The sequence below is a fragment of the Calidris pugnax genome, unplaced genomic scaffold, assembly GCF_001431845.1.
Source record: "Calidris pugnax isolate Ruff unplaced genomic scaffold, ASM143184v1 scaffold138, whole genome shotgun sequence".
Classification (NCBI taxonomy): domain Eukaryota; kingdom Metazoa; phylum Chordata; class Aves; order Charadriiformes; family Scolopacidae; genus Calidris; species Calidris pugnax.
The window spans coordinates 710,186-726,724 of record NW_015090858.1 but is presented as its reverse complement, the minus strand read 5'-3'; the positions used below and the strand labels follow the sequence as shown (position 1 = coordinate 726,724).

The window sequence follows — 16,539 nt, the reverse complement described above, 5'->3', positions numbered from 1 at the left end:
TTCTTCAATGTAAGAGTATGAATCACGGCTCCGTGGATAGAGCAGTACCTCTACATCACCAGACCAAAAAGCCCCAAACCCACAGCCAGGAGGAGTTTCTGAGAGCTTGTAAAACAAAAGAAATTAAGATACACTTGTTTAATACAGATGTATCTTATCCTCCCTTCTTATGGGCTCCATAAAAGTCATTTTATTTCCCTCCATATATTCTATGCTTATGTGTGATGCCAGTTCCATAAGCCCTGACTCAAAGAGAATAACTTCTATTGGCCAAAGACATCAGCCCTGCCTATGGTCTGGGAGATTTGCCAAAGGAAAACAAGCTCCACGGTAAAGGTCATTCGAATAAGAGAGGTTCCTGATGCTGTGCTGAGCCCAGAGACCAAGGCACCCCCTTTGCTCGGCGGGATGCAGGAAGGGGACGAGAAAGCATCAGGTCCGGGCTCCTCCACTCCAGCTTTTCTAAGTACATTCAGGGAATCATCCATTTTGACCTGCTTTTCTTTTGGTTTTGATGTCACGTGCTACAACCCCCAGCATTATGCTTACCAGGACAAATCTATTGTCCTGTGCTGGAAATCCTCTCTAAGGGCGTGGGGGATGCGAGCGGCAAGGGCAGTAAGTCACTGGGCTGCTGTTATCATCAATCAAGCATGAAGGCACCGCTGTTCTGCAGCACGAATTCTTTATCTGACTGATTAGTCATAGAGGCCGACTGCATTACAGTATGGCTGCCCAGCTCCCGGGATGGACCCCTCCATTTGGAGAGCTAAAAACCCAGCTGATGAGCTCAGTGTTGCATGAAACGTGCTTTGGAGAGGAAGGAGAGGGAGCAAGGCCAAGGGGAAGAGGGGAAGAGACACAGCCCCCTCACTCCCTGATCTCCCTGCGCTAGGGAAGGGAGGGAAAGCTGGCCAATCAATGAAAAAGCAAATCAAGCAACAAGAGACCACCAAGACAAACCCCAGAAAGCTATTTTAAGGTTCAGAGTGAATTAAATATGCAAAGAAATGAACCATAGCAAGGAAACAATCTTACTGGCGGAATTAGCATTTCTTTCCCTGTTAGACAACTGAGAAAGGCATTTCAGAAGAAGAGTATCAGTGACACAACCAGGTTGGATTTGCTCTTTGCTGTGCTCAGGGAGGGTTTCTATTTCAATAGCCCACCTAAGGAAAAGGAACAGACCCCTGAAAAAACATTCCCCTGTTATTTTCTCTATTGCGCTCTGTGCTGTTCTCCACAGAGACCTGGTGTCAAAGGTGGCCTCTTTTGACTTCAGAGAAAAGTTACGACTCAGCTGTGTCTCCCATCCAAGAAAAAGAAAAACACCTTGCTCAAGAATCCCATTTCTAGACTGCAACCTATTCCACTCTCCCCACATACCCTACACACACACGCACACCTGCTCGCCAGTAAAGCATCAGTTCAGGAACTTGACAAGAAACAATCGGAAAAACACCTTGCTCAAGAATCCCATTTCTGTACTGCAACCTATTGCACTCTCCCCACATACCCCTACACACGCACACACGCCTGCTCGCCAGTAAAGCATCAGTTCAGGGACTTGACAAGAAACCATCATATTTTAGCCCAGAATCAGCCTTCTTTCTGCTTCCTTGACCTACACAAAGCTACTCTATATGCTGTTCTATACGCTCATGCACTTCCGACCGCATTTTTGTTTTTCCGCTGAAAGTCAAACTTTGCTACAAAACCCTTAGAACATAACAAAGTCTGAGCGTGTCCCAGCCAACACCTTACTCTAAGAGGATGGGCATTTACCATCGCCTTGTTGGCACAGGCCAGAAGACAGGCACTAAAATAAAATGCTTTACCCATAAATGTCTACCTTTGGATAAACATCTCTGATCTCACACCTTTGCCAAGCCAAATTTTTTTGATTTAGAATGACATCCATCTTGCCTTCAAAGCAGAGCTACCAAACCAGACAAGTCCTCATGTTTCCCTTTTTCCCAGTGCCTGGAACCAGTCCCGTTTCTGAGCTTTCACAGACCCTGGAAGTCCTCGTCGCTCCTCCAGGAACAGTCGTACCCAGGGTGACTCTCAAAGAGCTTTTCCCTCCAGTGCATCATATAGAGCACCAGATATTATGCACTACCCCCAGTGTCTCTTCTGCTCTTTAAAATATTCCATTCTCACCATACCTGCTGGTTTCAATATTCAGAAGTTAAAGCGCTGCTGAGCAGGCGCCCGGTGGGATTTCCCAGCAGAATGTAAAGAGGAATTACTCAGAAGCAGCCGCCTGCAGTGATGGAGTCCTGCAGCCAGGACATGCTCCAGCTGCAGAGCCCTCTCCCACCAAACACTGGGGAGAGGAGAAAATGGAAAAGACACAGATGGACCTGCCCTTCCACCCTGCTCAGATAAACCTGCAAAATACACCTTCACGGGACTGACTCGCTACGTGCCAGATAAATAAAAACAAACCCAAGTACAGTCGCTGTCAATATGCAAGACAAATAAACCACCGTGCTCTGGATGGGGATGTTCTGCAGAAGATTGCTCTGCTGGCTTCTGGCACACACCCATACAAAGACAACTGCAAAACAGAAACAGGAATATTTTGTGCTTTATATTCTTTATAACAGGAGCTGACTTTTTTCAGTTTAATATGCATCCACAGAGACCTAATCACAACTGTCATCACAGCTCCATTTTTCTCTAGTGAGTTCCCTGGGAAAGGACTGACTGAATTTCCCTCATGTCTCCTGTGCCAGGCTGGGTCTGGGCTCAGTCCCCCCGAGGCCCCCGGGCACCGTCCCAGTGCAGGCACCGCAGGAGCTCAGTGCTAAATTCCTCACTTTTAGCAGGCAGCTGAGAGATGGGAGGAAAAGCACTGCGACTGTGGTAAACACGACTTGATTGTACTTTTAAAATAAAGCTGCTTACTCCTGCTCTTTACTGCTTACTCCTCCATTCTCTCTCCAGCTTCTGTTACTGCCTCTACCTGGGGATATGGCTTACATTTATTATTTGCTCCAAAAGGCGCTTAGCTTGCCCCAGGAACAGCATAAAATAAGAACTACATGCAGTGGGACAGAGGGTTAAAATGACCCTTTATCTTTACTTTTTTTTTTCTTATTTTAGCTAGCATTGCCGAATAAAAAGGCTGAAATATTTATATAATGCCAGGATAAGTGTCAGACATAACCTAAAAAAGTTCCATGAGAGCTCTCTGCAGCTTCAATCCCTGGTAAATTTATTCATATTTGATTCCACCCTCAGAAAGCCAGTCCTCTTCTGTCTTTTATTGTTTATATTAGATATAGTGAGTCATGGAAATAAAGTGACATGAAACCACATTTACACTAAAGAAATCATCCCACATCTTTTCAGAGGCGTCCCTGCTATTTGCGTGGCGTGTCTCCCATGGAGGCTGCGAGATTGATTACCCAGGCGAGGGCTGAGCGCTCACTCTTGACTCCCGTTATTTAGCTGCTCACATTCTCATCTTGGCACAGCAATTTAGAGGAAACAGATGCATTATCCATCAGTTACGGAATCAGAATGAGTGTATACAGGACTATCTATCTGACCTGTGCCTATAAACAACACAGCGACAGCAACGCTAAGCGAAGATAATCATCTAAAAGTGCCATTAGCTTCCTTTTCTGTGTTTGCGTAAGTTATGAATGCCCTAGAGGGGACGGCTCTCTCCCTGCATGCAAGAGGTCAAGGGCAATCAAATGCCCAACTTAAGCACATCAGGTTCTATGAAAACAGAGCAGAACATCTCCGAAAAACCAAAACAGGGGTGTTTAAGGCATCAGGTTGGCCACAGACATCCCATAAGCAGGAACGCATCCTGCTTTGCAGTTTTGTGCTCACTTCTTTTTCCAATCAAACCCGATTTCCAACCTGGTCTCCCTGCTATGGCGAAAGAGAAAGGTGATGTTTGGTGACCGAATGAATGAACTGGGCTGGGTACGTAGCTGACGGAGGAAGTTACCTCTGGCAGGTAAGATCCTTCTATAACATTTGGCCTACTCAACATTCATAACACTTTCTAGCTACCACGCCATGAAAAACTCCGAATTGTTTCCACATACCAGTCCGCAATGGTTTTATTTGCTATTTATCTTTGTGTGTGCGATCTGAAATTTCCCACTGGAAGTTCTGTCCCACAAAGCCCCAGCCCCTGCCCGGTCCATCTGCAGGTGGGAACCCCAGCTTACCCCCCAGTACCCATCACACCAACCACTCCTGCTGTGCTTCACAACCAGACACACTCGGTACACACGCTGGGTTCACTCTCACTGGTTAGCTGAAGCCACGAGGGTTACAGTCCATGGCTGATGACTGAGTCACACCTAACACAGCTCCAAACTACTCACACATGCCCAGCCTTACGAGGATGTCATAAAAGGTTTAAAGACGCTGCTTTGAGCAGGGGCTGGACCAGACGACCTCCAAAAGTCCCTTCCAACATAAATTATTCATTGATTCTAAGACAAAACACACCCTGGTTTCCAAAGCCTTCAGAAAGGGCCCACACCTTCAGGCTCTACTCCTCTGAATTTTCAGGAGGTCAAATGCTGACAGAAACCAGGCATTAGCAATTCCTTTGAAGCCAATGGAAATTCCGGCCCCTCATCCCTTCGGTGGGTTTTGGCTCGGAGATCTCAGTGTGACTGCTAACAGCAAGGCTGTTGGTGTAAAAATTCGGGTGTAACTTGTTTCACTGTCCCTCCCCGCCGGCATCCCTTCTCCTGCACAGTCCCCACCACCAAACCAGACACGTTTTTGCACCCTGTTCATCTGCCCCACAAACAGCGCTGCCTTCTCCTGCTCAGCATCCCATCCGAGCCCAGGAAGAGGAGAAGCTCTCCCAAAGCTGCCTGGCTCACCCCCACGGCTCTCCCCATCCTGGCTCACCCCCACGGCTCCCCCCATCCTGTCCCCCAACCCGCATGGCCCAGAGCTGGTGCTCCCCACTAATTACAGCCTCATCCGAGGCTGTGAGCCTTTGCACTCAGAACCAGCACAAATACCGAGCTCTTTACATGTAAAAGACAGAAAGAGCTCCCCCTGCTTTTCAATGGCATGAAGCTTTATTTTAAAGCCAGATATGTAAAGGCAGAATGAGCTAACAGGCGGTTTCAGCCCCGTTAATTCCATGCCCAGGCTGCCCACCAAACCAGACACGTTTTTGCACCCTGTTCATCTGCCCCACAAACAGCGCTGCCTTCTCCTGCTCAGCATCCCATCCGAGCCCAGGAAGAGGAGAAGCTCTCCCAAAGCTGCCTGGCTCACCCCCACGGCTCCCCCCATCCTGGCTCATCCCCACGGCTCTCCCCATCCTGTCCCCCCACCCGCATGGCCCAGAGCTGGTGCTCCCCACTAATTACAGCCTCATCCGAGGCTGTGAGCCTTTGCACTCAGAACCAGCACAAATACCGAGCTCTTTACATGTAAAAGACAGAAAGAGCTCCCCCTGCTTTTCAATGGCATGAAGCTTTATTTTAAAGCCAGATATGTAAAGGCAGAATGAGCTAACAGGCGGTTTCAGCCCCGTTAATTCCATGCCCAGGCTGCCCAGAGTCCGAGCTGATCATCCCAAATGACCTCAGGCCCCGCAGCAGCAGCCTCGGACAGTGAATGCAACACACCGAGCAGGAGAAGTCCTTCCTCATACCTTTTAACTCATCTGCCAATAAGTAATTAACTTAAATGAAATCCGTTTGCAAGTCTCAAAGCACAGTATGCATTTCCAAAGTATTTTTGCAATCACAGTGCCCAAGTAACACATTCTAGCTCAATTTCCACTGCCACCCATCTGTGGCAGCTCCATGCAGAGCCAACGCTGCCCCGAGGGGCACTGCCGGGATGGAGACCAAGCCCAGCAGAGGGATGGGAGATGTCTCTTCAGAATAATTCCAGCATTAATAGAGGCAACGAAGGATCTTCTCTCTCTCTCTCTGGACTCACCAGGATCTACACCAACCGAGGCAAAGAGGATGCTGCTGCCCCGTGAGCCCCGGGGGAGCCTGTGGGCAATCTCTGCCCCTCACTGAGGGACTCCCCATCTGCCCCGACAGGACTCTCTGCAGCACGTGTGAGCCAGCTCAAGCTTTAGGAGCAGCTGGGAATTGTTAACAGGTCCCTGCTCGTTTCTTTGAAATGTTTTGTTCTTTATTTGTTACCAAACACCAAAGAGAACAACTTCATTCATTCATTCCTTGTAATTGTTCCATCTGTTGTGACACAAGAAATAAAATTTAAAAAATACGTTGGGAAGTTCCATTCTGCTGCTGTAGGTATTCCAGGCTCCACAGAAAAAATAGTGCAGCTTTTTGCAGCTAAATTCCTCTGAATCGCAGGAGAAGGATAGACTTTGTATCAGATGATGTGAGTTTTTATCACTGGCACCATTACCGACTGCCTTTATGGCTTCATTTTTATTTCTGTACCTTCATTCTCTTATTTATAAAATGAGAACAGCACCCTTAGAGGTCTAGCTCAATGGTGTACAAGTCGTTAGAAACCAAATTTACTTTGATTTCTATTGCAGGTAATTATTTTTTAAAATCTGGTCCTTCCCACTTTCCTGAGGGAATTCCGAGTGCCGAAGCCAAAGAGCCGCGAATGGAGCCAACACTCCGTGGATGCAACAGCCCCAGATGGAATTCACTCCTGAGGGTGCCACAAAATCAGAGTCTTCTGGTCGTGCTGTGAAATGGTGATGTTCTAACATCAGGTTTGATTCACTTATTTAACAATAACACAATCAATGGACAAACAAAATCTGACTGTTGTTTCCAGGAAGGGAAGCACAGGAAGTAATTGCCAACGATCTCATTAGTCAGGTTGTTACAGTTTCAGGTACAGCCCTAAACAAGCTCCAGGGAAAATAAATATCCATTTTTTGGTCATTATGAGTGGGGGAAAATCCTGTACACCTAAAAAGCAAGTTCTGGAACATTTTTCAAACCCCAGTTTTTGAAACAATAAAGATAATGCAAAAAAAAACCCCAAACCCAAATAGTAAACTAAAGTATGGATCTGGAAAAAATGTCAAGTGCTTTCTTTACATTTTCAGTGCATAATTAATGCTATGCAGAACTTCCTCCGCAGCTGGGATACACTGTGACATCTCTGAAGGGGTAATCATGGGAATTGAGGTTTTTATTAAGTCTGTTTAAGAAGTATTGTAATGAAACAAGAAAATTTAAAGGTTGAAGGATCTGAACATGAATTAAACATTACCCTTAACTCTGATGGAAAATAAAAATGCTTGTTCTTGCTGTTGATTTCACCCAGTACTGCAGGAAAGGTGAAGGCTGAACATACATCGCTCTTGTTTTTATTTGGCTGTACGTCTTGATGCAATGGATATACCTACCCACATGGACAATATGGTTTATTAAGCTCCCGTATCAATTCATTCCACTCTCCCAGGGAGGGTTTATATTGCAGTGACAGAGGAAACTGTTCTGCCACCCCCTCACTGCGGAGCAGCCCCTGAACGCTCCGCTATTTCACAACCTTCAATCACCCTCCTGGTGACTTCACACTTTCAAATAAGCAATTATTTAATTCTCCCAAACACAATCACTTTCATTTCCACTTGTCTGTTCCAGACCTACACAAACGGGGAATCAGAGCTCGTGACCTCCTGACCAGCACATAATGCAACACGGTCCTTCATTAGGTTTGTGTTATACCACAATATAAATACAATTACCAGCACTAACAACGTTAGTTACCCCACAGCATATGTGCTTGAGTGTACCTTAGCTACAGAATCTTTTTGTCTGATTTATTCTTTTCCAGTTATACAATTTTCTATTAAAATCAGATTTTCTTTCAGACATGAATAATGTTCTGGGGTAATGGGTTCAACTCAGAGGCACCTCAAGCTTCAGATGCTCCCGGACAGGTGAAATAGCAGTACATCAGATGGAGCTGAAATCCCTTTCTAAACTATGCCAGAGGAAACGGAAGAAGCCCAAGAGAGACCCCATGAGACCTGCAGAGTCAGCAGACCGTGCTGGAGCCCTTACAGCCATTTGCCTTTAGGACTGCAGAACCCTGAAACTCATGGAGGAGGAAAGGCAGTGACACCTACGGAGTCTGCAAATGACAATGGGAGGAAGCAGCCAATTAGCGTATTGATACAGTCATCTAAATTACAGCTAAGCCCACTGAGGCTCTAAAGGATGCTCTACCATAAGTCACTAACGAGTTATGGGGATAGGAAGAAGACAGCCTGGTAAAAATCCCGAGAGGCAACAGCCAGGATGTGCTGAGATGCCAGGAAAAACGCAAGACAAATCACACCCACATCTTGCCTCAATACTCTGCTTCCAGCAGAAGAGACTCCCTTTGCCCTTCCTTTCTCTCTCCTTGACACATCTAAATGTCCTACAGCTCTGCAGCTCCTTGGAGCCCTGTATCACATGGCTCCCTCCACCATCCCCACGGCAGAGGGTATTCCCTCCAGACACCCATCAAACCCACGCCTGAGGGGAAACGCTTCTGAGGGACCAGCAGCACTTTCCAGCTTTTCTCAGAGCTAGCAACTGGCTCTGCAGCAGGAATATATTCTTTTGATTAAGAGGAAAAACCCTGGTACTGAGCTGACCAGGTTTTGATTTGTTCCTCTGGTGTATCATTACTGCTGGAGATAGGCAACTATTTCAAAGAGGCACAGAAACAATTACGTGCTTGGTATGCGGGTCCCAGCAGCATCTATTGCTATAATTTTCTTTGTCACACATCAGGCTTTTGCTGTAACAAGACCTTGAGTTAGAGGAAGGGGGAAAAAAAAGAAAATCAATAAGGGTCACTGAAAGTGTTCTGTGGCCAGATGAAGTACCAGATTTCACCAGCAGCAGTGTCACGCCAATTAAATGATAAAACACTACCTATTAAACCCAATCTGCAGCCAACACAATGGTGGCTGTTCTGCTTACGCCCAATTCTATGAAAACACTCATTTTCATGTGTGAGCTTCAGAATACACATATTTTATCTGAAACACAGTGACGGCGGCTGGGGACACTCTGAAACCAGCAGCAGAGAATCATCGGGACTTGAAGAGAGAGAACTATGGTCTGAAGCGAAAAACAAAGACCACAGATTTGTAAGGATTATTTTACTCTTGCTAAGCCCCTTTCATTTTCCAGTAGATCCACTGGAACTTCCCCCGAGTTGTAGAACTTCAATCCAAAAAATATCACCTACAACTCTCTAGCAGACGATCCCTTCAAAGTAAGATACATTTATTGCCCAGTCACGGAACGCAGCCAGCCTCTTCCTGTGAGCACTGACACCTGTGATTGCCACACGCACAATGTATTCTCTCACAATCTCTTCAGTACAGTTTCCTCCTATTCTTGGAATGCCAAGTATTTCCAAGAGCATCGCAATGTCTGTATCTAGATCATTCTCTGAAAGTTATGAGCTCCGGAATAAATTATTCTGTAACAGAATTAGCTATTGCAGCCTAAATAGGACACTAATCTTAATTGAATAAAACCTGTGTAAAGCATAAATTTGCTCTGTCCCAAGTGGCTCAGAAGCTCTGTATCCCAGACACAGGTTTGGCAAGTGGCTTCCGCATCCCCCACTGCTGCCCAGGAATTTCTCAGGTGTTCACAACGTACAACAGTAATAAAGCATATAAAGATACAAATACCCAGGTTCTGGAATTCACTAAAAAACCTGATACAGAGCTGTCAATTAACACCAGACTCCTAATTTACATCATTAGCTTGCAAAATCTCACTGGATACCTCAGTATCCTTCGATCCCTAAATATCCTTGCAAATCCAGCTCATCCTCTTATATCCTGCCTTTCCAGGGATGGTGCTGCTTTACAGAGAATTTTCTCTCCACCCCACATAACTGCTGCTGACAAAAAGCCATTAATATCTAATATCCATGACCTGCCCTCACTGTAATACGTTTCTACTACAGCTTTTGCTTCCGCAAAAAAAACCCCTGTACTCCCCCGATGCCCAACAGTGTGTGGCCTTTCAGCCACCAACCCAGCATAAGGACCATACAGGGCTTCAACCTCTACCAGACTTCAGATATAAAAAGATAAAGCCTAACATCCCCCCACACACCCCCCATGACAAATGCCATCCCACATTTTTGGTGATGCTGCCTGATATGAATAAAGGCCGTACAACAACTGGCGCACAGCTGGAGGGCACGCGGAAGGCATCGAGCACTGCAGGGAGGTCCATGGACAGGCCTTTGCAAATTTGAGGACAAGCTAAACGTTGTTTAAAAGGTGTCTTTACAGATGTTAAAAACCTGTACCTAATATCTGCAATGTACTGTTAATAGCTCTTTTCCCAGAGCATCTGGTTTAGCTGCAGCACACCAGAAGAGCAGAGCGTTTCCAAGAAGGGAGTCTCAGCATCTGGTCCCCAGAAGATGGAGAGGTTCAGCAGCAGCTCTGGGGAGCAGGCACCCAGCCCCAGGGGGGACAGGAGGGACACAGCAGCTCTCTCACCCCACTACTGCGTTAGGGAACCCACACATTCCATTTTTCATTTGCTGTCTTTACATATTTACATAGAAAGGCACATACGTTTCCATGTACCTGCTAGAATTAAATAAAGAAAATAAAAATAAAAATCTTCAGGTGGAATCAAGGGCAGAGTGTCACCAGCTCACAGCAGCCTTACTTAGCAATTACATTTAGAAATTGATGAAAAAACCCTCACCAGAGCCACAAGCTCAGTAGCTATAGCAACGTGCTCAGCTTCTCAGAAGAATCAAATAAGATAACCTGCCCTAAAATAGATGCAAAATAGCTGTCACTGCACATGTGTAGCTTCTGAGACAGAACACAACCATAAAAATGAAATTTTTCCGAATGCACAATGCTCCCTTTTACAGAAGTCAAAAAGCTACCCAACAGGCGGTGGGTGAGAATTGAGTTTAATTCCTTTGCTCTCAGTGTTTTAAAAGCTCAATCGTTTATCTCAAAGCTTAATTGTGCCTTTTAACAAATTAGACTTCACTGGAAATCATTATCTGTTTTCCCCCTTCTTGTTACAATTCAAAGGCAGCATCTGTTAAAGAGCAAAAATGAACCATTTTCCCCTCATTACACAAAGAGTAAAAAGTCATCCCAAGTTCACATGACTTCAGAAGGTAATTTCTGTTCATCAGAGCAATTTGGTGTGTGTTCATCCCTTCGCATCCAGTTTCGCAGGCTAATTTCCTCAAATATTTAGAATTAATTTGGCTTGCAACCATTAACTGTGATCACGTTACAGAAACTGTGCGTTTAAGCTCGAATTCCATGTCAGTGCTGCTAAAAATACCCTCTGGGCTGTAGGTGTGTGATTCCGGGTGATCCCATATCCCTCGTCACGCATCACACCAAGAAATCCAAACCCCAGCAGCTCCCGGAGCCCCTTTGATGGGCTCCACGCTCTGGAGGCAGCACAAACCTCTTGCTCTGGCCTTCCCCTTCCCAAGGGATGTGCAGAGCAGCAGCTGGAGCTCCACAGGAAGGTGACCAACAGCAGCTGAACCCTAATTAGATGGTGACAACTGGTCCAGGCTGCCCCACTGGGCCCCCTCACTGGTTCCATCAACCATGCTGCTTGCAATGTGCAGAACAACTGCTTCAGAATGAAGTACAATGCACAGGGTACATCAGCAGGAACCTCCTCTGGAGCAGAGCTCTTCTCCATGAACCAGCAGCAAAGCTCTCCTATCCCTTCTCTCCTGCCCCCCATCAGCAGGGTTCTCCATGGAGCCCGCTCCTGGTATCCTTGCCCCAGCAGCTCTTGGGAGCGATGCTGCTCCCCTCTGCTTCTTCCCAATGCTCTTTTTTTTTAATTTTTAAACCTCCTTGTGCTACAATTAAGGCTGCAGAAAAGAGATGGCACAGACCTTAATTCTGCACTGTGAGGGACCGAGTCAACTCAATTAACAGTAATGTATTAACACCGCAAGCCAAGGTTTAATTTGTGGCCTTATTCCCAGAAGAAGGAGGTATAAACAAGTCAACTAGCAACAAAAATGTCAGCACTAACTCAGAATTTGAACTTAACAAAAAATCTCACATAACAGCAAAATACGAGATTTTAGGACAACTAAAATAAACAGATGCATTCTATTTTTTAAACAAAAAGTTTTTTAGATGTAAACGGTGGTTTCTTGTGACAGGCTCCTCCCTCGTTCTGCTTCTGCTCCCAGATGAGCAAATACAGATTCTGCAGACGTAGCTTTCCCCTGAACTGTAAGTATGATAATCCTTATCTACATCTAACTTTGTAAAAGTTTATAGATCCTTTGAGTATAATTTAAGAAGAAAAAGAATTAATAAGAGCGAGCAGAGGTTGCACAGAACGCTCTCCCCGTTAGGTTGGGATTACAGCTGTGGAAACAGCAGACGCCTGCTCTCAGCAGCCGAGCAGCCCCAGCCCAGGCAGAATTCTGGAGGAACCAAGCAGGTTTGGATTCGACGCTAAATAACTCTGACAGCAAGGGCTCAGGAAACCCACTGCTGATAATGGAGCGTTATCTCCCGAGGAGGTGTTATTGCTGTAATCTGTCTGCCAGCACCAGCCACCGGCTCCGTCTGACAGAAATCCAGCTCTCAAAAAAAAAACCCTTTTCCTGCTCGGCTCAGTTCTGTCTTTAGCAGAGAGATGAGTGAAACTCCCAGGGGTCGCGTGGCCCGTGATTTGCTGAAGAGCACCAGGGGCTCCTGCAGATCTAAGGCTTCCATCAGCAGCAGTGGCTGGTTATTTGCTGTCCATGGACTGCTCCTGTCAGCCCCGGGGAGAGCAGCCCGTGTGCTCCGACAAAGCGCCGGGCCATGGAAAGAAGATGAAGCACGTCTCTAGGAGCAGCAGACACAGTTAGTATTTCCAAACGTCAAGAAGTCCACAAATACAAGTGGCACAATCCTTTCTAAGAAAAAGGCTTACCACGATTTTAATTAGCTATCTGTTGGAAGTGAATAACGCTGGTAACTGCAGTATTTGAGCATTTTCATGCAACAGTCAGCAAAAACTGTCCTGTTTTCATAAAGCACAAAGAAATGAGAGGTTTATGTACATGGTTCATATATACTTTCTGCACTATAAAACAGTATTATTGAGATCAAAAGATAAAATGGTGGGATACGATTAAAATTTTCTATATGTACTATTTCTTTTTCAGTAGCTGGAGGTGGTAGATGTTAACCAAGACTCACGGAGTTGACTCCTCTGACTCCTCGGCTGCTGCAGAAAACCCCTGTGACCGAATCTGCCTTTGGGTAACGTCCAACATCAGCATCGTGTTCAAAAGTTCTCAACTATGGGTCAAATGCAACTGAGTGAAGGCAGAAAATAACTTCATTTCCCACTCAGATTCCAAATGGTATCTTTGGCAATTTTTGAAGCTCCTCCTCTTTAGAAGAAGCACAAGGATTCAGTGACCTGCACCTCGGGAAAACTGGGGCTGGGTTTTCCAGTTAAAGACGTGAGTCATTTGAAAGCATTTACAAGTTTTCTTCCCGCTTCAGTTTTTCCAGTGGGATAAGAAAAGGGGATTTTTAAGACAAAGCAATGCCTCCCTCCATAACGCCAAATGGCCTCAGCATCTGAACTGCAGTGATGTTTCAGCTGAACACAGGATGCAGAGCTACAAAGTTTTAAGGTCTTCAAAGACCTTTGTGCCCAGAATTCCTTTGGATTTCAGCAAGTCATGACTCACCTCTTCAGTTTTCTGTAAGCAGCTTTATAGGAAACAAATTATTTATACGAGTCTCAGGAGCATTGGTAAAAAAAAGTATTAATCTTGATCAAATATGTTTTTTCCATCCCTCACTTAACAGCTCTCAATCACTGTCAGCAGTATTGCAATTGACGTGAGTTCCTGTCAGTCACTGTGAATATTATTCAAAGATTTTTCTCGGATGTACTTCCTCAAGTGGGAATCTGGGCAAGGAAGTCTTTGGGATTATATTTTTTTTTAATGTCAAAAAACAAAGAATGACAGTGATGAATTTTAATATCCCTAATACACAGATGAGGAAAAAATATATATACATATATTCTTGATCCCTCCCCCAGTAGCCTTTTTTCCCCTGGTGTATTTAAAAAATATATATACATATATTCTTGATCCCCCCCCCCAATAGCCTTTTTTCCCCTGGTGTATTGGGTATACATAACATTTAAAAGGGAAATGGAACCAACTGTTTAAAAGATAGTAGAATCAACTATTGGAATGAAAGGCGACTGTCACGTACTCTATCAGCTCCCAGTTATTTCACAAACCGCAGAGCTCAGCCCCCAGCACTGGAGCAGTTTTTATACAAAAGAAAGGGGGAAGAAGTGGTGAGTGAAAACTCTAACCACGCTCCTTTCTGAACATCAGCTGGAGAAAAAAGGTTCTTTAATTGTAAACAAGTAAAACTAAAGAAGTCTGAAGAAAAATAAAGTCAGGCTTAATAACTCCGAAGTTGCTCATCCTCTGTATTCTTCAGGGTAAGTGTAAGCAAAAGATGAATTTAAACACTGACCCCCATCACTTTCTCCAGTGCAAGATCCAATGAAGGCACCACATGATACCTGATCTCTAGCAATGCCTAAGAAAGTGAGACATACAAAAAAAGAGAGTTACATTAGCAGAACTGTAAAGTGAATTTTTAAAATGAGTTCTCACATGGGGACAGGCACGGACCACGAGGAAGGCTCTATGGAAATTCGGACTAAGCAGAAGCCCTCTTTCAAGTAAGCTCTGTGGTTTATGGTGTTGTAGGGACAGGGAAAAGGCACTGGAACCCAAGAGTCACCCTACTCCAGGGGTCAAAATGCTTTTGTGGTCCCCGTGGGGTCACGTTCCACAGCATCAGGGAAACGGCACTGGCTCGGGTCTGTGCAGGCAGAACTTCCCAGGTGACACCACTCCTGTTACAGCACGTTCACACCATCTCCTCCCATTCTTGCTCCAGGGACCACAGTATGTCCCCAGGACCCAGCTCCAGCTGGTTCCCAGCACCTGCAGAACCATCAGCGGCCAGTTCCACCACATCAGAGACGGGTAAACGCAGATCCAAGTGCTGCACAGGCAGGAGCGGTGAGGAAACACACTAATTGATCTCTTGTGTCATGCTTAATAAGCCCGACCGTAGTTACTAAATCACGCTGTAGTTTAAACTGTCATATCCAGAGTGCAAACACCACACACTTGTTATTTTGACAGAGAGGAGGTGTGTGGCTGGACCGTCACTACTGCAGTAGCCACAGCAGGAGGGTGAGGATGTGTAGGATGGCCATTCCCTTCCACTCAACTCACCCAATTAACCTGCAGATGCGTCTCAACAAAGAACTTCTCCACAAACCTTTTCTGTATCAACAACAAAAGAGGTTTTGTCTTTCTGATTTTTCTCTAACCACAGTCAGGTCCCACAATCGAGTGCTGCCCGTGACAGGCTCTCGGCTGGGAGAGGAAACAAGACCAACCTGGAATTCCTGAAAGACTGATTAACCTTCCAGAGGGTCTGGCCCCGACTAATTACAAATCAATAGGGGTTTAAAAAAGAAATATGAACGAGTAAAATTAAATTAACAGGTCTTTGGAAGGCTACTGTTGAAAGAAAGTTTAGTTTTTCTAAGCAAGTGTACTGTTTCCATGGAACTGATGGTTTCAAATTTACTGTTTCCTCTACAGTTAATGGGTTTATGACAAAAATCTCAATTACTTGAGTAAAAATATAGCTTCTTTCGCAGATCCAGCATGTGTGTTCACAGAGATACTAATGACAGCTGTACAACAGGCTGTCTATACCTAGCTACATATGATATGATATATTTTTACAAGTTAAGAAAAAATTAAGACTATTCTTCCTAAACATAGAGCACAGACAACCAAGTACAAAGACAGTAAGTTTTTAAATGTATTTTTCATATAGAGTACTTAGCCTGACCGAAATCTTCACAATTAAACGAGGAGGCTATTTTCTGCAAGAATTAATCTGTTTATCAATTAAATATGATCCCTCTTGTTAGAAACCTGACAGATAACCGGGCCCTGTAATTTTACAATCTTTACTAACACATTCCACAGCCCAAGACAGATTATCTTATGCTTCATGTTAAAAATAGATCTGTATGATATTAATCTTTGGATGGTGCCAGGCGGCGGGTCCGGCTGCTGCCCTTGTGGTGATTGCACCCACACCTTCCTTCTCTGCCTCCCCCCTGCCAGGAGCCCCCTGTGGGATCCAGCCCCTTCCCACCCCCTGAGGAGGGGACAAAGGCACCCTCCTCCTGCTAACGGGCTCCCGAGCAGCTCCTCACACGTCTCAACACTAGTTCTTCCAGGGACACACTGAGTAGAATTAAATTTTGAGCAAATTAACATCAGGCACTAGTTGTACCTGCAGCAATTCCTGCCCAGCTTTTATCCTCCCAGCAGGCAGGGACTTGGCATCCTCTCCTCTTCCTCTTCGCTCCATCCCTCTCTCTTAGCCAAGCAGATGCATCTTGGTCATAAATCACTTCAAGTTGTTAAACATACTTGTTTCATTTTAATCAGACTATA

At 45.2% G+C, this 16,539-nt stretch overlaps 1 protein-coding gene across 3 annotated transcripts in view; it reads right to left on the bottom strand.

Annotated features, from left to right (window-relative positions):
- The window catches only part of ARVCF (armadillo repeat gene deleted in velocardiofacial syndrome), a 249,277-nt gene that overhangs the window by 170,232 nt on the left and 62,506 nt on the right, over window positions 1-16,539 (bottom strand). The window lies entirely within an intron of this gene.